The 14,953-nt window shown below is 31.9% G+C and overlaps 1 protein-coding gene across 1 annotated transcript in view; it reads left to right on the forward strand.

The window, feature by feature from the left end:
- The window catches only part of LOC139814518 (uncharacterized), a 52,508-nt gene that overhangs the window by 9,283 nt on the left and 28,272 nt on the right, over positions 1 to 14,953 (forward strand). The window contains exon 2 of the mRNA XM_071780827.1: positions 6,368 to 6,558. The gene's annotated coding sequence lies outside the window, so the exon portion shown is untranslated. The remainder of the gene's footprint in view (positions 1 to 6,367; positions 6,559 to 14,953) is intronic.

Consider the following 14,953-nt stretch of genomic DNA (forward strand, 5'->3'; position numbering starts at 1 on the left):
TATGAAAACAATAACGGCTCTTATGATTTGACTTGATTCAAGTAAATGATTTCGTTTAATAGTACTAAAGAAATATTTATTTGAATCAAGATACAATTTTTCTTTGGAACAAATAAATATTTCCTAGAAAATGAAAAATCATGAATTGAAATGCAATGAATTGTTACTTACTTATAGTAAATATTTCGTTGATTCAAGACAATCAGATCTTGCCTCAAGATCTGCATTTCTTAAATCAAATAAATATTAACCAAATTATATTTATATTTTCCATAAATTTTCAATAAATTTTCCATAAAATCTATATATTTTGATCATATACGTCTATACGTTTAAGACTTAAATTGAAAACGAACTTGATTTCGGTAAATGATAAACTTCTCAACTTTACATGAATATTATCATAAAAATTAAATTGTAGTTACGGACATTCTTGCTTCCGGCGACAGTATATTGATAATTTTAAAATGCTAACACTTTGATTTAAGCAAAAATGATCTTAGATTAAGTAAATATTTTTTAATTTCGAACGAATGGTTTCTGTGGTCATTAAATATTTGTTTACTGATCACAAAGAAATATATCTTTGATTTAAGCAAATATTTTCTTAGAAAAAGTAAATATTTGTTAAACATATTTATCGATATTAAAGTAATGTATTTTTTGGTTTGAACAAATATTTTCTGATACCAAGCTAACGATTTCTGTCATTTAAGTAAATATTTGTTAAACATATTTATCGATATTAAGTAATGTATTTTCTGGTTTGAAGTAAATATTTTCTGATACCAAGCTAATGATTTCTGTCATTTAAGTAAATATTTGTTAAACATATTTATCGATATTAAGTAATGTATTTTCTGGTTTGAAGTAAATATTTTCTGATACCAAGCTAATGATTTCTGTCATTTAAGTAAATATTTGTTAAACATATTTATCGATACTAAGTAATTTATTTACTGGATAAAAGTGAATATTTTCTAATTCCAAAGTAATGGTATCTTTGACTCAAGTACATAATTATTTACCAATTATAAAGAAATATATTCTTTGTTTTCAAACACCAACGCTTTGATTCAAGTTAACATTCTCTCAGATCAAGTAAATGATTTTGTAGTTGAATTTTTCAAAAACCAAAGTTATTATTTTATTTATTCAAAATAATATTTATTTTCATCAAGTAAATATATATGCCTAAAATATTTAATTATGTACAGATATTTTCATAGATAAATTGCTTGAGTCAAAGAAATATTTATTAAAACAAAATATATATTTCGTTATTAAAAGTAAATATTTGTTTGCTTTTAGTATCCCAGTATTACTAAATTGGTGTTCTTGATATTTTCTTGGAAGTAAAAAAATTTGTTAGATTTTAATAAATAATTATTTAATTTAAGTAAATGAATTTCAAGATAATATATTTACTTAAATCAAGTAAATTTTTTTTTCGGTGTGTCTATTGCCTAGCATTGTGCAAGGGGCTTAACAATTAATATGGCCATACGCACATACTTTGGTGACGTAAAGTGCGCGAAATAAAAGTGTATTAAATATTTTTATATTTATAATTAAAAACATTTTAATAGTATTTCTTTATAATTGCTTCCTCATAGAGGAAGCTTTGTTTTCGTGAATTTTGTATATAAACATTTGATTGCGTATAAAATTGGGTCTGATCAACCAAATTTAAATGATTTATATATGAAATAGGGGTAGAAAAAACCAAAGAAAAGATTGTTTTTTTTTTAGTTTTTAATGTTAATATGTTCAGAGTGTTCTAAAATGTCGAAATATTGTATTAAAATCGCATGTCCGTATGTGTGTGTGTATGTGCGGATTTGATGTCCGTGGTTGCTCTAACTTCCGCAAATATTGAGATATCGGGTTGAATTTTTTTTTAATTGATAGAGTATTATTTAAGGAAGGTTGGTACTGAATTTGGCAATGATCGGTAAAAAAGGGTTCTTTTTAAAAAAATTTATAAATTTTTTTAAAAATGTCCGTGGTTGCTATAACTTTTGCAAATTTTGAAATATTGGGCTACTTCTAATTTTATTATATTCTTCAGTTTTTCTTACCCCTATTTCATATATAATACTTTAAGATTAGGTTGATTATCGGTATATCTAATAATCGGTAAAAGGGTTTTTTGTTTTTTCTTTATAAAATTTTGAATTTTTTGAGGATCGGTGAAGGATTTACCGATTTCTGCTTAAAAAGTGTATAAGATGTACATGTAATTTTATATAGAGTATCATTAAAATAAAGTTGTTTTGAATTTTGCACAAAAAAATCTTGACAATCGTAGAGCGTTTTAGTAATTAAAAAAAACAATTAACAATTCAGTATAAGAGATATGTCTTTATCATGTCATGTAATCTGGCATAATGTTGAACTCGCTCGTATATATAATAATAAACTTTACGTTTGTCAGTCCTTTTAATTGAACGTGTATTCTGATTGCAGAAACAAATTACTCGCGTAATTAGCGTAAAGTATATATATCGGATAGAAAGTGCATCTTCTTTCTCGTCACGTTCCCGTCATAACGATAATTTGAACGCTTGCTCGGGCGACTCGGCGCGCAAAAGTCTAGTCATATTTTCCTCATTACGCGAAACTCGCGACTGAGTTTAAATTCAAAGGACACTCGAGTGGATCAGGCGACGCCAAGTAGAAAATCGACGCGACCGATATCGGCGACTTCATGCACCAAAGTGATTAAGGAATAAAAAGGAACGGACGACAGCAAACGAGTTGAAGAGGTCATCACCAACTTACGTGGAAAGGTACATTTTTCTTTTCATCGACTTTGAGGATTTTAAACTCTGTGGTCTTTTCTCAAATAGAAAGCGAGCGATATATTTCGATCTAGTACATCGTAAATGGAAAAATAAAAATTTACTAATATTTAAGAAATTATACAATATAACTTTATTGTACAATATATGATTGTTTAAGTCCTCTTCAAAATTTTAACAATAAACAGTGTGTTCTATATGAAATGCAAAAGTCAAAGACAAATTACTATCGCGAAATAAGTTTTCAGCATTTTCTTAGAGGAATGGTTTCATGAAAATTAAATAGACTGAGTTAAATCCGATGAAACGAATTCGTAATTATTAAATAAATCAACGACCAATTAAACTGAGAAAATAAAATTATTAGTCTCTTATAAATATGAATTTAACAAGGGAAATAATGATTAATTTAAAAATATAGTTGGAGTATTTTTTAATACATCCAGAAAAATGTTAGTTTTAAAAAGGTATCTTTATTTGCATCGTCAAATTAATGTAGTCGGCAACTTTGGAGACGTGGCACAAACTCTTCTGCAAATTTTGCACTGATCATGACTGAGTTTTGAGAATACTTTAAAACTTTGCGCATGCAGCATCCGTTCGATAAAGAAAGATAGGCGCGGTTGGTGAAAGGGTTATCGATTTTTGTTTAAAAAATGTGTAAATTATTTGATGGATAGAATATTATTTAAGGAAAGTATTGAATTTGGCGAAGATCAGTAAAGGAGTTACCAATTTCTGTTAAAAAAGTTACATGTATTGAATTTGGCGATAATCGGTAAAAAGTGTACATGTAATTTTATATAGAGTATTATTAAAGGAAGGTTGTTTTGAATTTTTCGAGGATCGGTGAGAGGGTTACCGATTTCTGCTTCAAAAATGTGTAACGATTTTTGCTTAAAAAATGTGCAAGTTATTTGATGGATAAAATCTCATTTAAGGAAGGTATTTAATTTGGCGAGGATCGGTGAAGGAGTTACCGATTTTTGCTTAAAAAGTTACTCATATAAGTTATACATGTAATTTTATATAAAGTATCATTAAAAGAAAGTTGGTATTAAATTTGGTAATAATCGGTAAAAAGGTTCTTTTTTTATACAATATTTTGAATTTTTGAAAAATGTCTGTAGTAGCGTTAATTTCCGCAAATTTTATTGAGATATTGGGTTATTTCTAATTCTATTATATTCTTCAGTCCTTTCTACCCCTATTTCATATATAATTCTTTAAGATTTGGTTGATTAGACCCAGTGATACTCTATCCCAATGATACTCTATCCATCAAATAACTTAGGGTAGATTGAGACGAATCGGATTAAGAGCTATTTTATCGTGCTAATTAGTAATCCGATTTGCATCGGTCTACCCTATACATTTTTTAGGCAGAAATCGGTAACCCTTTCACTAATCTTCGCCAAATTCAAAACAACCTCCCTTTAAGGCTCCTGGATGGTCAGCCGAGAACTCTGCGTTGACGGTGGCGACGTACCGTCGCGGCAGAAATCAGAACTCTCTCCTCTCACTCTCTCCAATGGAGAATTCTGTCTTGTGACATGTTGACAACCTATTTTGTTGTGCGTGCTATTTCTTTATTATTCGCTCTGTGCTTGTGCTCTAACGTTTAACGTATTCGTGAAAGTCGTAAAATTGGCCGAAAAGTAAGATTTGCATGCGGAAGGAACGTTTTCACCTCCTTTCGATAGTCGTTAAACGGCTGTTTTTCCCGTATGTTTAGGCTTCGTTTTATGGCTGTTTGTTTATTGTCGAGGGAAAAGGGTAGTTTTCGGCCAATTTCGGAAGTGTTCTGAAACGATCTATAGTGATGTTTTATTGAAATGTCTTTTTATTTGAAAATGGCATGCACAACAAAATTGGGTGTTTTCCTCGCCTCGATAGTAAGAATCCAATATAGCCGCGGTGACCATCCAGGAGCCTTAATGATACCTTATACATAAGATTACATGTATGACTTGTATACACTTTTTAGGCAAAAATTGGTAACCCCTTCACCGATCATTGCCAAATACAACACCAATCTATCTTTAATGATACTCTATCCATAAAAAATTGTGCGTGAGCGAATAATCCGTGCGCGAACAAACTGCGAATTACTCGCATCTAGTTTATTTATCGTGCAAAAATCTCATACATTATCAGGCCTAATTCTAACACTTAGCACAACCCACTATTACTATTTGCATTTTATTTTGTTAATTACATTATTTTCAGTAATGTTTTGTTATATAAAATACACTGGAGAGTCGGCATATAAAATCATCGAGAGTGACAAAATACGTAATTTTCAGACTCCTGTAAAAAAAGAAAAATTATATAAAGTCAAGTGTGGCAATAAATACCGGGAGGCAGCCATAGCTTTCGTTGAAAGTAAAGTATATGTCTTTAGCCACTAACGCAACCACTCCCTTCTCCTTTATTTGCGCAAATCTGTGATAATCTATATCTATACTATTATTATAAAGAGGCAGAGTTTTTCGGTTTGATTGTTTGTCCTCGATGATCTCGGAAACTAATGGACCAAATTTTTACCAAACGTATCTGAAATAGGGGTAGAATTTCCCGGGGAGTGCTATAGGGTGTATAGTTTTTCGTTACCGATCTTCTGGAAACCGGTTTTTCTAATTTCTTCAATTTTTCGGGAAATAATTGACCGAATCTTAAAGAATTGTATATAAAACAGGGGTAGAATTTCCTAATAAAAGGGTTACCGATTTCTGTCTAAAAAAATCTACGTAATTGTTCTGATTTTTGCAAATTTTAAGATATCGAGCTAATTTTTTTATGGATAGAATATTATTATATTGAATTTTGAGAATCGGTGAAAGGGTTGCCGATTTTTGCTTAAAAAGTGTGTAAGTTATACATGTCATTTGTCATCTTATATAGAGTATCATTAAAGGAAGGTTGTTTCGAATTTGGCAAGGATCGGTGGAGGGGGTTACCGATTTCTGCTTGAAAAGTGTATAAGTTATACATGTAATTTCATATACAGTATCATTAAAGGAAGGTATAAAGTGTATAATTTTTTGTTACTGATCTTTTTGGAAACCGGTATCAGAAGTTTTTCAAATTTTTCGGGAAGTAATTGATCAAATTTTAAAGAATTGTATATAAAACAGGGGTAGAATTTCCCGGGGAGTGCTATAAACTGTGTAGTTTTTTGTTACCGATCATTTTGGAAACCGGTATCTTTTTGGAAATCGGTTACAAAATTTTTCCAATTTTTTAGGAAATAATTGAGTGAATCTTAAAGAATTGTATACGACGGAATTGAACTTCAGTTAATGAAAAAGTAATATTTTTTAATTTATAGCATTTTAGAGAGAGAGAGAAAGAGAGAGAGAGAGAGAGAGAGAGAGAGAGAGAGAGAGAGAGAGAGAGAGATATGGAGAGAGAGAGGGAGGGAGGGAGAGGGAGGGAGGGAGAGAAGGAGAGAGGGAGAGGGAGAGAGAAAGAGGGAGGGAGAGAGAGACTATTTGCGTGTCTTATTACATATGTCCTCTGGGGCGAAGCCCGGGTAACCAGCTAGTTAATTATATTTACAGAAACGTTAGAGGATTTGCAACGGAGAATAGAAAAAGAGAGGCCGAAAGTTCTGCCATCGTCACTTTTATTCTCTGCATCTGAAATAACCGACGAGGACGAAAAAATTAAAAAGCAAAAACAGAAGGTTATTGACAAAAACCAATTGTTAAAGGAAAAGTTAACAGCTCTAAAAGCTTGTACAGAAACGGAGGTAAGTACATTCTCACAAATACGTGTATAAATTTATTTTTGATTATGCACCCAGATAGCCAAATGCAAAATTAGCTCCTTCTAATAATATTATATTTTTTTAAACCGGTTGCGTAGTTTTTTGTTATATTTTTGAAAATGATAATCGTAGAGTAATAAATAAGTTGTCATTCGATAGCTTATAGAGTCCTATTTTCTTTCTAAAGTCTCTAAAGTCTTCAAAAGGAGTTACCGATTTATATTTATATTTATATTTATTGTAGCTGTAAAGGGTTTCTTTTTTTTTTAATTTTTAAATTTGTTGAGAAATGTCTATTTTCGCTGCAACTTCCGCAAATTTTGAGATATTGAGATAAATTTTTTTTATTTTAATAACCGATTTTCTTAAGTATATTAAATTTTCAATGAGTCGGAGACCTCATTAAAGTACCGGTATTGAATTTGGCGTCAATCGTTGAATGAGTTACCGATTTATGTCTTAAAAAAGATTTTCCCCTCCAACGAAAAAAAAATATAAAAAAAAAAAAAAAACAAGCACAGTAACACTGTGCCGGCACAGTTTGTGCCAACAACGTCGAACTACGTCAACTGACAGTTGACGTAGCCCTACGTCTAGTTTCCTTCGCTGAATACTTTTACATGAAATAGTACTATATGGTTATCGATATCTGCGTATGCGCATTGCGGACGATTAGGCTTCACTACCTTTCTCTCTCGCGCAATTAACGTTTCTCTCTCGCACGATGTCGGATACAGACTCGATGTTCAATGCCTCTTCCATATATGTTCTATTCTAATAGACGTAGTTCTACGTGTTAATTGCGGCACAGTTGTTACTGTGCTTGTTTTTTTTTTGTTGTTTTTTTTGTTTATTTTTTTTTGTTGGAGGGGAAAATCTTCGTTTCGCCCCTCTAAAAGTGATAATCTTCTAATTCTTGCCAAGGCAATTACCTTCCGATTTTCTCTTTTACAAGGACAAGACATCCTGGAGTCCGTACTCCTGAATGTGTGGGATTCAATGGAGGTACATCGCATAAGATACTACCATCCATCGCCTACCCACTAAAAACCCCTCCATTTTTTTATTCTTATTTCTTTTTATTTTTTTTATTGTTTAAATAATAATACACAAATAAATTTTAAAATTAATAAAACAAACCTTTTGATAAGCATTCCACAGCCATGAAGGTATGGTGTATCCAATTTTCTTTTTTAAAGTTATTTTATTTTTAAATTTATATAATTAATTATGTTTATTTACCTTTATTTTTCCATCTCAATCCTTACGATCTACCATCCTTGTCTTTGCCTTTTTTTTTAATATTACCTTTACTTTCCATTATTGTCTTTTCTTCTTCAGTATTTATAAATGTACCATCTTTCCTTCCTATTTTGTTGTATTCGAAGCTACAGTTTTATCATTCTATTCAGTTATTATCATTATTGGTTTATGATATGAGAAATAACTGATATATCTTTTGCATTGTAAATTTTCCATGTGTCTTATGAACACCATATCAATACATGAACCACCCAGTGTTGTTGATGCTTTTTCAGATATTAGATGCATTCCCAACTCATTTGTCATAAACTCTATAAACTTTTCGTTTTCATGCTTGATTATATCCAAGTTAAAGTCTCCGGATAGTATAATGGGTATATCTTTATTTCTTTCATTTTCCATTAAAGTTTCTTTTTTATCTTCGTTTATCCTGTATCTATGTAATTTATAACGTATAAAATTTTTTATATTCTCTATGGAGGTGTTTGGATTTATGTATACTCCCAACATTAAACATTTCTTTTTGCCAAATATGGCTTCAATTGCGCATATATCACCATATTTGTCTACATCTTCTAATTGTTTTTCATATTCATCTCTAATTCTTTTTAGCATATAAGATGTCGCTTTTGTACTCGCTCCATTCCTCTCGTATATGCAAACACCTCCTGCTCTCACATCTTTTCGTTTGTACTGTGTTATCCTTTTAAATCCTTCGATATTCACTTCCTCTTCTTCATTCAGCCACGTTTCATTCAAAAATAACAAGTCGATATTTTGTACTATATTATCTAATTCCAAGTCTTCTCGATGTGCTCTCAGGCTTTGTACATTATAACATATTAACGAATTGTTTGCTTTTAAAAGAAATTCCTTAGCTTCTTCGCAAACAGTTCTTAATTTATATTTTCGCAAACGTTGCATTTCGTTTTTTAAATCAATTATTTTTGGTGAATTGGTACCATTACTGTGATAGAATTTATAATCATTTTTTTTGTTAGTTAAAAATAACCCCTCAATAAATGTTACTCTCGAAAGCGCAACATAAACTAGCTGTTGATCCTGACTCTTATGATAGTTAAAAACAATTTCGTTGTACGTTCCTCCTTGTGACTTGTGGATAGTCAAGGCACTAGCCGGTGACAACGAAAATTGAATTCGTTTACATTTGATTTTAGACGTAATAGTGATGGTTGCATGTCTTTTTGAAATTGGAGTCCACGTTTTCAACAAAACTCCTGCTCTGCTTTCTATCAATGATTTGGATTTGCATCTTAATTTTGCACCAATTTCTTTTTTATTGAAATCCAGCCACAGTCTCTTTAAGATTAATTCGTCTTCCTCCTCGTATTCCAAATATTTCATTTCTCCTACTGCGCCATTTACTATCCCATCTTCTACGTCTATGTTACAGTTTACCATGTATGGTTTTCCCACACTCAATTTCAACATGTACGGTAATCCTCCGCACTCGGTGACACTCAGTTTATATAACTTTGTTTTTGCATTTATCAGTTCTTTGTCACTAGAGTAACCCTGTATTAAATCTTTGCATTCGCAAGTATACGACTCATCTATTGACTCGACGTTGTATTTGTCTACTTCTCTATTTTGATGGAATAGGCGTATTGCACCAAAAACATGTTTGTTACACCACTCTACAGTTCTAAAACGACTCTCTATTAACTTTGTCTCGTTTTCCGTCAATGCCTCTCCGTTTCCTATTTTATTAAGTATCGTTGAAAAGACTAAATCGCTTTGTCGCATTACTCTTGTCAATTCATAAAATTGGAGCGATTGCCAAAGATATGCTCCATTTATTGAGTCTCTTAACGATTTGTAAATGGCTCTTGCATTAACTGGTGGCAGTTGTCTAAGATCACCACAGAAAATCACATTCATTCCTTCAAAAGGATCGTCAAAATTGCCAGTGATATCGCACATTCTACTGTTTATCTTGTCTAATATCTCCGCGCCTATCATGCTTACCTCGTCAATAATTACAACTCTCACTCCTGCGAATGCATTCCGATAAGTCTGTATAGTCTCTCTTGCCAATCCTGGGTTAGTTCTTCTCGAAATTGCTATCTTAAACGCTGCATGTACGGTAGTTCCTCCTATGGCCACTGCAGCTTTTCCTGTGGATGCACATGCTACGTATGCATTTGTTTTTATGTTTTGAGTTTGTGCAAATCTATTCGTTATTTCTTTTGCTAAGTTTAGTGTAAAAGTTTTACCACTTCCAGCCACTCCTGTAAAAAATACTTGAAAAGTTCTATCTGCGGTTAGCAATGAATTCATCAAAGTCAGAAGGAAATCTCGTTGTTCTTGATTTGTTCTGCGCATTCTCTTACAAAACTCCTCTGCTGTCATAACGTTTTTGCGTATTCTAACTACTGCTGTCAAGTTTCCCACCTCAATACTATTTATATCATCATTATTAGCGCTGGTTGTCGCCATCGATTGTAAAATTAGTTCTTGCCTTGCGTCTATTTCCTCTCTTTCCTCCTGTAGATCTTCACAAAGCCTTTTATATTCTTCCATGTGTTTTTCGATATCTACTTTTTGATATTCACCAAACTTACTCTTAATAGTTTCAATTCTTTCATCGAACAGCTGCAAGTACTTCATGCGATCAGTGATTTCTATATGTTCACATCTAAATGGGATGAATAACGTAACCATCTCGCGCTTATATTCCGTCATTTTATCTGACATCTCGTAATTACAGTAACGCAGGATTCTTGCCCATTTTCTCTTTTTATAGTTTCTGTTGTTCATTGTATACCATGCTGCATAGTCTGCCAAACATACATCCTCTATTTGAGTTGGTCTTTGTTCGTACTTTTGTATCACGTTCAAAGTCCACACATCTGTTGAATCGTTTGGTAAGTATCTGTTTCATGTCCATCTGTTTCTTCTTCTTATGTCTTTTTACACGTTCACTAGCCCACATGGTTGGGATGAAGATTACCTCTCTACTCGCCTCAGACATGGGTTGTCTTAACAAGTACCAAGCTCCTTCTTGGCAAGACATCTCAACAGTGTTCAACATATTGATACACACTTTCCTCATTAATCCTATGAAATCTAGTTCTGGATTTTCATCCTGTAATTCCACAAGTTGTCTTTGAAGATAACTTACTCCTCTGTTGCTTTTGTTAACATATTCAACAACATATGCTGCGCATGAGTATTCATCAATAATGAATTGCAAGTCCATATTTGAATTGAGTATGCTTGCTATCCATGGATTGAAAGTGTTTGTCCACAATTCGTTCATATTTCTTTTGTAAAAAACAGTAGGTCTTCGTATACTTACTCGAATCACATCTAAGTAGTACTTCATTGTCATATTATTATCAACTAAAAACTCTTCAATTGTATCGTAACTTTTATTATTCAGTTTTTCATTTATTTTAGATGCCCGCTTTTTCAAATCTTCTCTGCGACCATCGTTTTTAGTGATGGGTATCAAGACGCAAGTTTGATCCATAGGCCAGTAGGGTATATTAAACCGACACTTATTGTCTTTTTTTTTTGAAACATGTAAACGTGTGCTTGTGCACTTGATTAGCGTATGTTTCTGGTAAATCAGTGACTGATACTGAGCACAAATCTCTGATTAGTAATATTGTTTTGTTCATATTCTCCGAAATTGCTTCTTTGGGGTCATTTTCTAGCCAAAGCAATATATGCGCGTGTGGGCTACCTCTATTTTGGAACTCAATGCGTTTAAAGAAGTCTATCACTCTATACTTTCCAAAGGGATTGTATGATTTTTTTGCTGATAAAATTCTCATAATTACCTCGACAATTTTGTTAAAATAAATGCAGCATATTACTGGATCTTCATTTACTAAGCTGGCCCTCTGTAATGCTCGTAATTCGTTCATTGGATCTGTAAGTTCTTGCCCATTTCCTTCTCTACTTAGTCTGTACAATGTCTTTAGGAGGTGTGGCCAGCGTATCTTGTTTGCACTCATCGTTAGAAACATTGTAGGTTTCCCAAGTTGTTTTATCATCGCAAACAAATCTTTCTTCCGTGAATTCCAATATTGCATAGAGTTTGGAATAGACTTCAAAAAGGCTATATTCTTTTCCACACATTCATCCAGGTACGTTTTATCTTCTATCATACGTCGAGTAATATTCTCAGCAGTGGCGTTTACTTTGAAAGTAGAATAGAGTCCTTCGGTAACTCTCAAACGCATTATCTTTGCAGCCATATAAAGAATATGCTGTGGTGTTACTCCGCGTCGATCTTTACGTCTAATCTCACTTGTTGCTATTTTGAACGGAGTTACTCTGATGCCTTCTTTAAAGACTCGTGGATGTCCGTAGTATATTGCCGGGAAAGATAATTCTTCTGCATACGAGTCAAAGACGATGCTTAAAGGCTTTTTATTTTGCCCGGGTGCTATATCCAAGTATTTACTTTCGTTCCAAAGCATTGTGTGTTGTTGTCCCAAAAACAATTCTTTATCATTGTCACTTTCAATCGTCTCAATTACATTATCATCTTGTTCGTTGTCTCTTGAACAACTTGTACTTGGTCGCTGTCCATCATCGACATTGTTCATATCTCGTTCAATATACTCTATTTTATTTAATTTATACAGAGGCGTTGTCACCATGTAGCGTAGCCATTCCTTAACAACTCGCTTCTTCACAAGGCCACTCAGATACGATGTTTTATGTATAATATGTTTCTTAATACTTACATTGAATGAATAATCATCATCTAATTGACGTGGTAATTGTTTTACCATGTTATCTACCTCCACCGGTACGTTAATTACCTGTCCTATTATTTTATATGATCCACTTTCATATCGTAATCTTCTTATTTGCATAAAAGGTAGTCTTGGAGAAATCAGACGCTCAGTAATGGGATCCAATGGAGGCAAATTCTTTGGATGTTCAGGATATTTATAACCATTTGTTTTGCTTAGACTTGGAATTTCTCCTTTGGTAAGCGATTGTCTACAAGTTGAACAGATTTCAAAGTCCTTGAGACACTCAATCTCATTATCAAAATCTCTTTTTAGAACATCTATGTGACTTTGAGCTACTTTAGTTAAATCTTGTTTATACCATAATCGATCACAAACATCACACACGTATCCAAACTCGTTCTTCAGAAAATTATTTTCAAAAACTTTAGATGCATTCATATAAATCTGTCGAAATATCTCAGGCCTCTGGTCTTTTCGTGGACCTTGCTCTTGTTCTTCAGTAAATTCCTGCTGCGCTTTCTTTTTTCGTTTCCTACATTCTCTGGATCTTTCGGTAGATGACTTAGCTGTCATTTCCAGATTTCTCAATGATGATGTTTTTGATGCGTCCTCTTTTGCTTTCTTCCTACATTCTCTGGATCTTTCGGTGGATGACTTAGCTGTCATTTCCAGATTTCTCAATGATGATGTTTGTGATGCGTCCTCTTTTGCTTTCTTCCTACATTCTCTGGATCTTTCGGTAGATAACTTAGCTGTCATTTCCAGATTTCTCAATGATGATGTTTGTGATGCGTCCTCTTCCGCTTTCTTCTTTCGTTCCCTACATTGTCGTGATCTTTCCGTAGACGACATCTCAAGCCTATGTTCTTCTCGTGGACCTTGCTCTAGTTCTTCATTATATTCTAGATGCGCTTTCTTTTTCCGTTTCCTACATTTTCTTGACCTTTCGGTAGATGACTTTGCCTCGGGCATTTCCAGATTTCTCATTGAAGATGTTCGCAACGCGTCTTCTTCCGCTTTCCTTTTTCGTTCCCTACATTGTCGTGATCTTTCCGAAGATGATATTGCAGACTTCTTCTCATTTCTATCAGAACTTGTTGTTGGCATCTCTTCCTCTTGAGCGTCCTTTATTCGTTTCATATATTCCTGTGATTCTTCGGTAGATGACATTGCGTTCCTTACTCGATTCTACACCTCTTCGTGGACTCCTTTATTAAACCATTCACAATTTATTTTATGTTATTAAATTTTTCAATTATTAACTCTATACCTGTATACGTGAGTCTACGTTGTTTTATCAAAAATGATATCTGTTTTTGACTTTAAAATAAACAATGCTTCTTTATATATGAATTTAGTCTCTATATGATCATATGTAATTATATATAATTATATATAATTAGAAATGAACATATATAATAATATTATATAATCCTATATTGTTATATATACTTTTATATGAATCTTATATGAATCCATATATGAGTGCATATATGATCTATTGTTTTTTTTTTTTAATTATGTATGTCCATTTATAATTTTATATATATAGACAAAATTCATATATAATCATATATATTTATATCCAATTTTTGATAATTTTCAGTTTTTGTAATGAAACATTTATATATATATATTTAAATATATTTTAATCACTATATATACCCTGCAAAAAAAAGATTATATATAATTATATATAATTATATATATGAATTTTGTCACTATATGATCATATATAATTATATATATTTATATATAATTATATATAAATTATATAATTATATATAATTATAGAGAAAAGTCCCCTATTATGGGATAGTATCCTAATATGAGATAGCGAAGTTTCTGCTAAACTAATAGGTTCCACTGAGACATATTATGAGATTCTATCACATAATTTCCCATATTAGGATCCTATCCCATAATAGGGGACTTTCCGCTATATAATTATATATAATTATATAATCATATAGGGTTATATACTTTCATATGAATTTTATATGGATCCACATATGAAAATCATATTTAATTTTTTTCAAGCACTAAATTTCACATATAAACGCATATAATAATATCTATTTATATAATTTTGGTAAATTTTCAGTTTTTGTAATGAAACATTTATATATATTTAAATATATTTTAATCGCTATAAATACCCTGGAAAAAAAGATTCATATATATTTATATTTAATTATATATAATTATATATATAATCTTTTTTCCCAGGTACTTCCATATGAATCTTATATGTATCCATACATGAGTGCATATATGATCTATTGTTCATATCTAGTTATTTTTAGAATTATATATGCCTATATATAATGATATATAAACCCATATATAATTTTATTTTATACATCTTTCACATA

Source organism: Temnothorax longispinosus, chromosome 6, assembly GCF_030848805.1.
Source record: "Temnothorax longispinosus isolate EJ_2023e chromosome 6, Tlon_JGU_v1, whole genome shotgun sequence".
NCBI classification, from domain to species: Eukaryota; Metazoa; Arthropoda; class Insecta; order Hymenoptera; family Formicidae; genus Temnothorax; species Temnothorax longispinosus.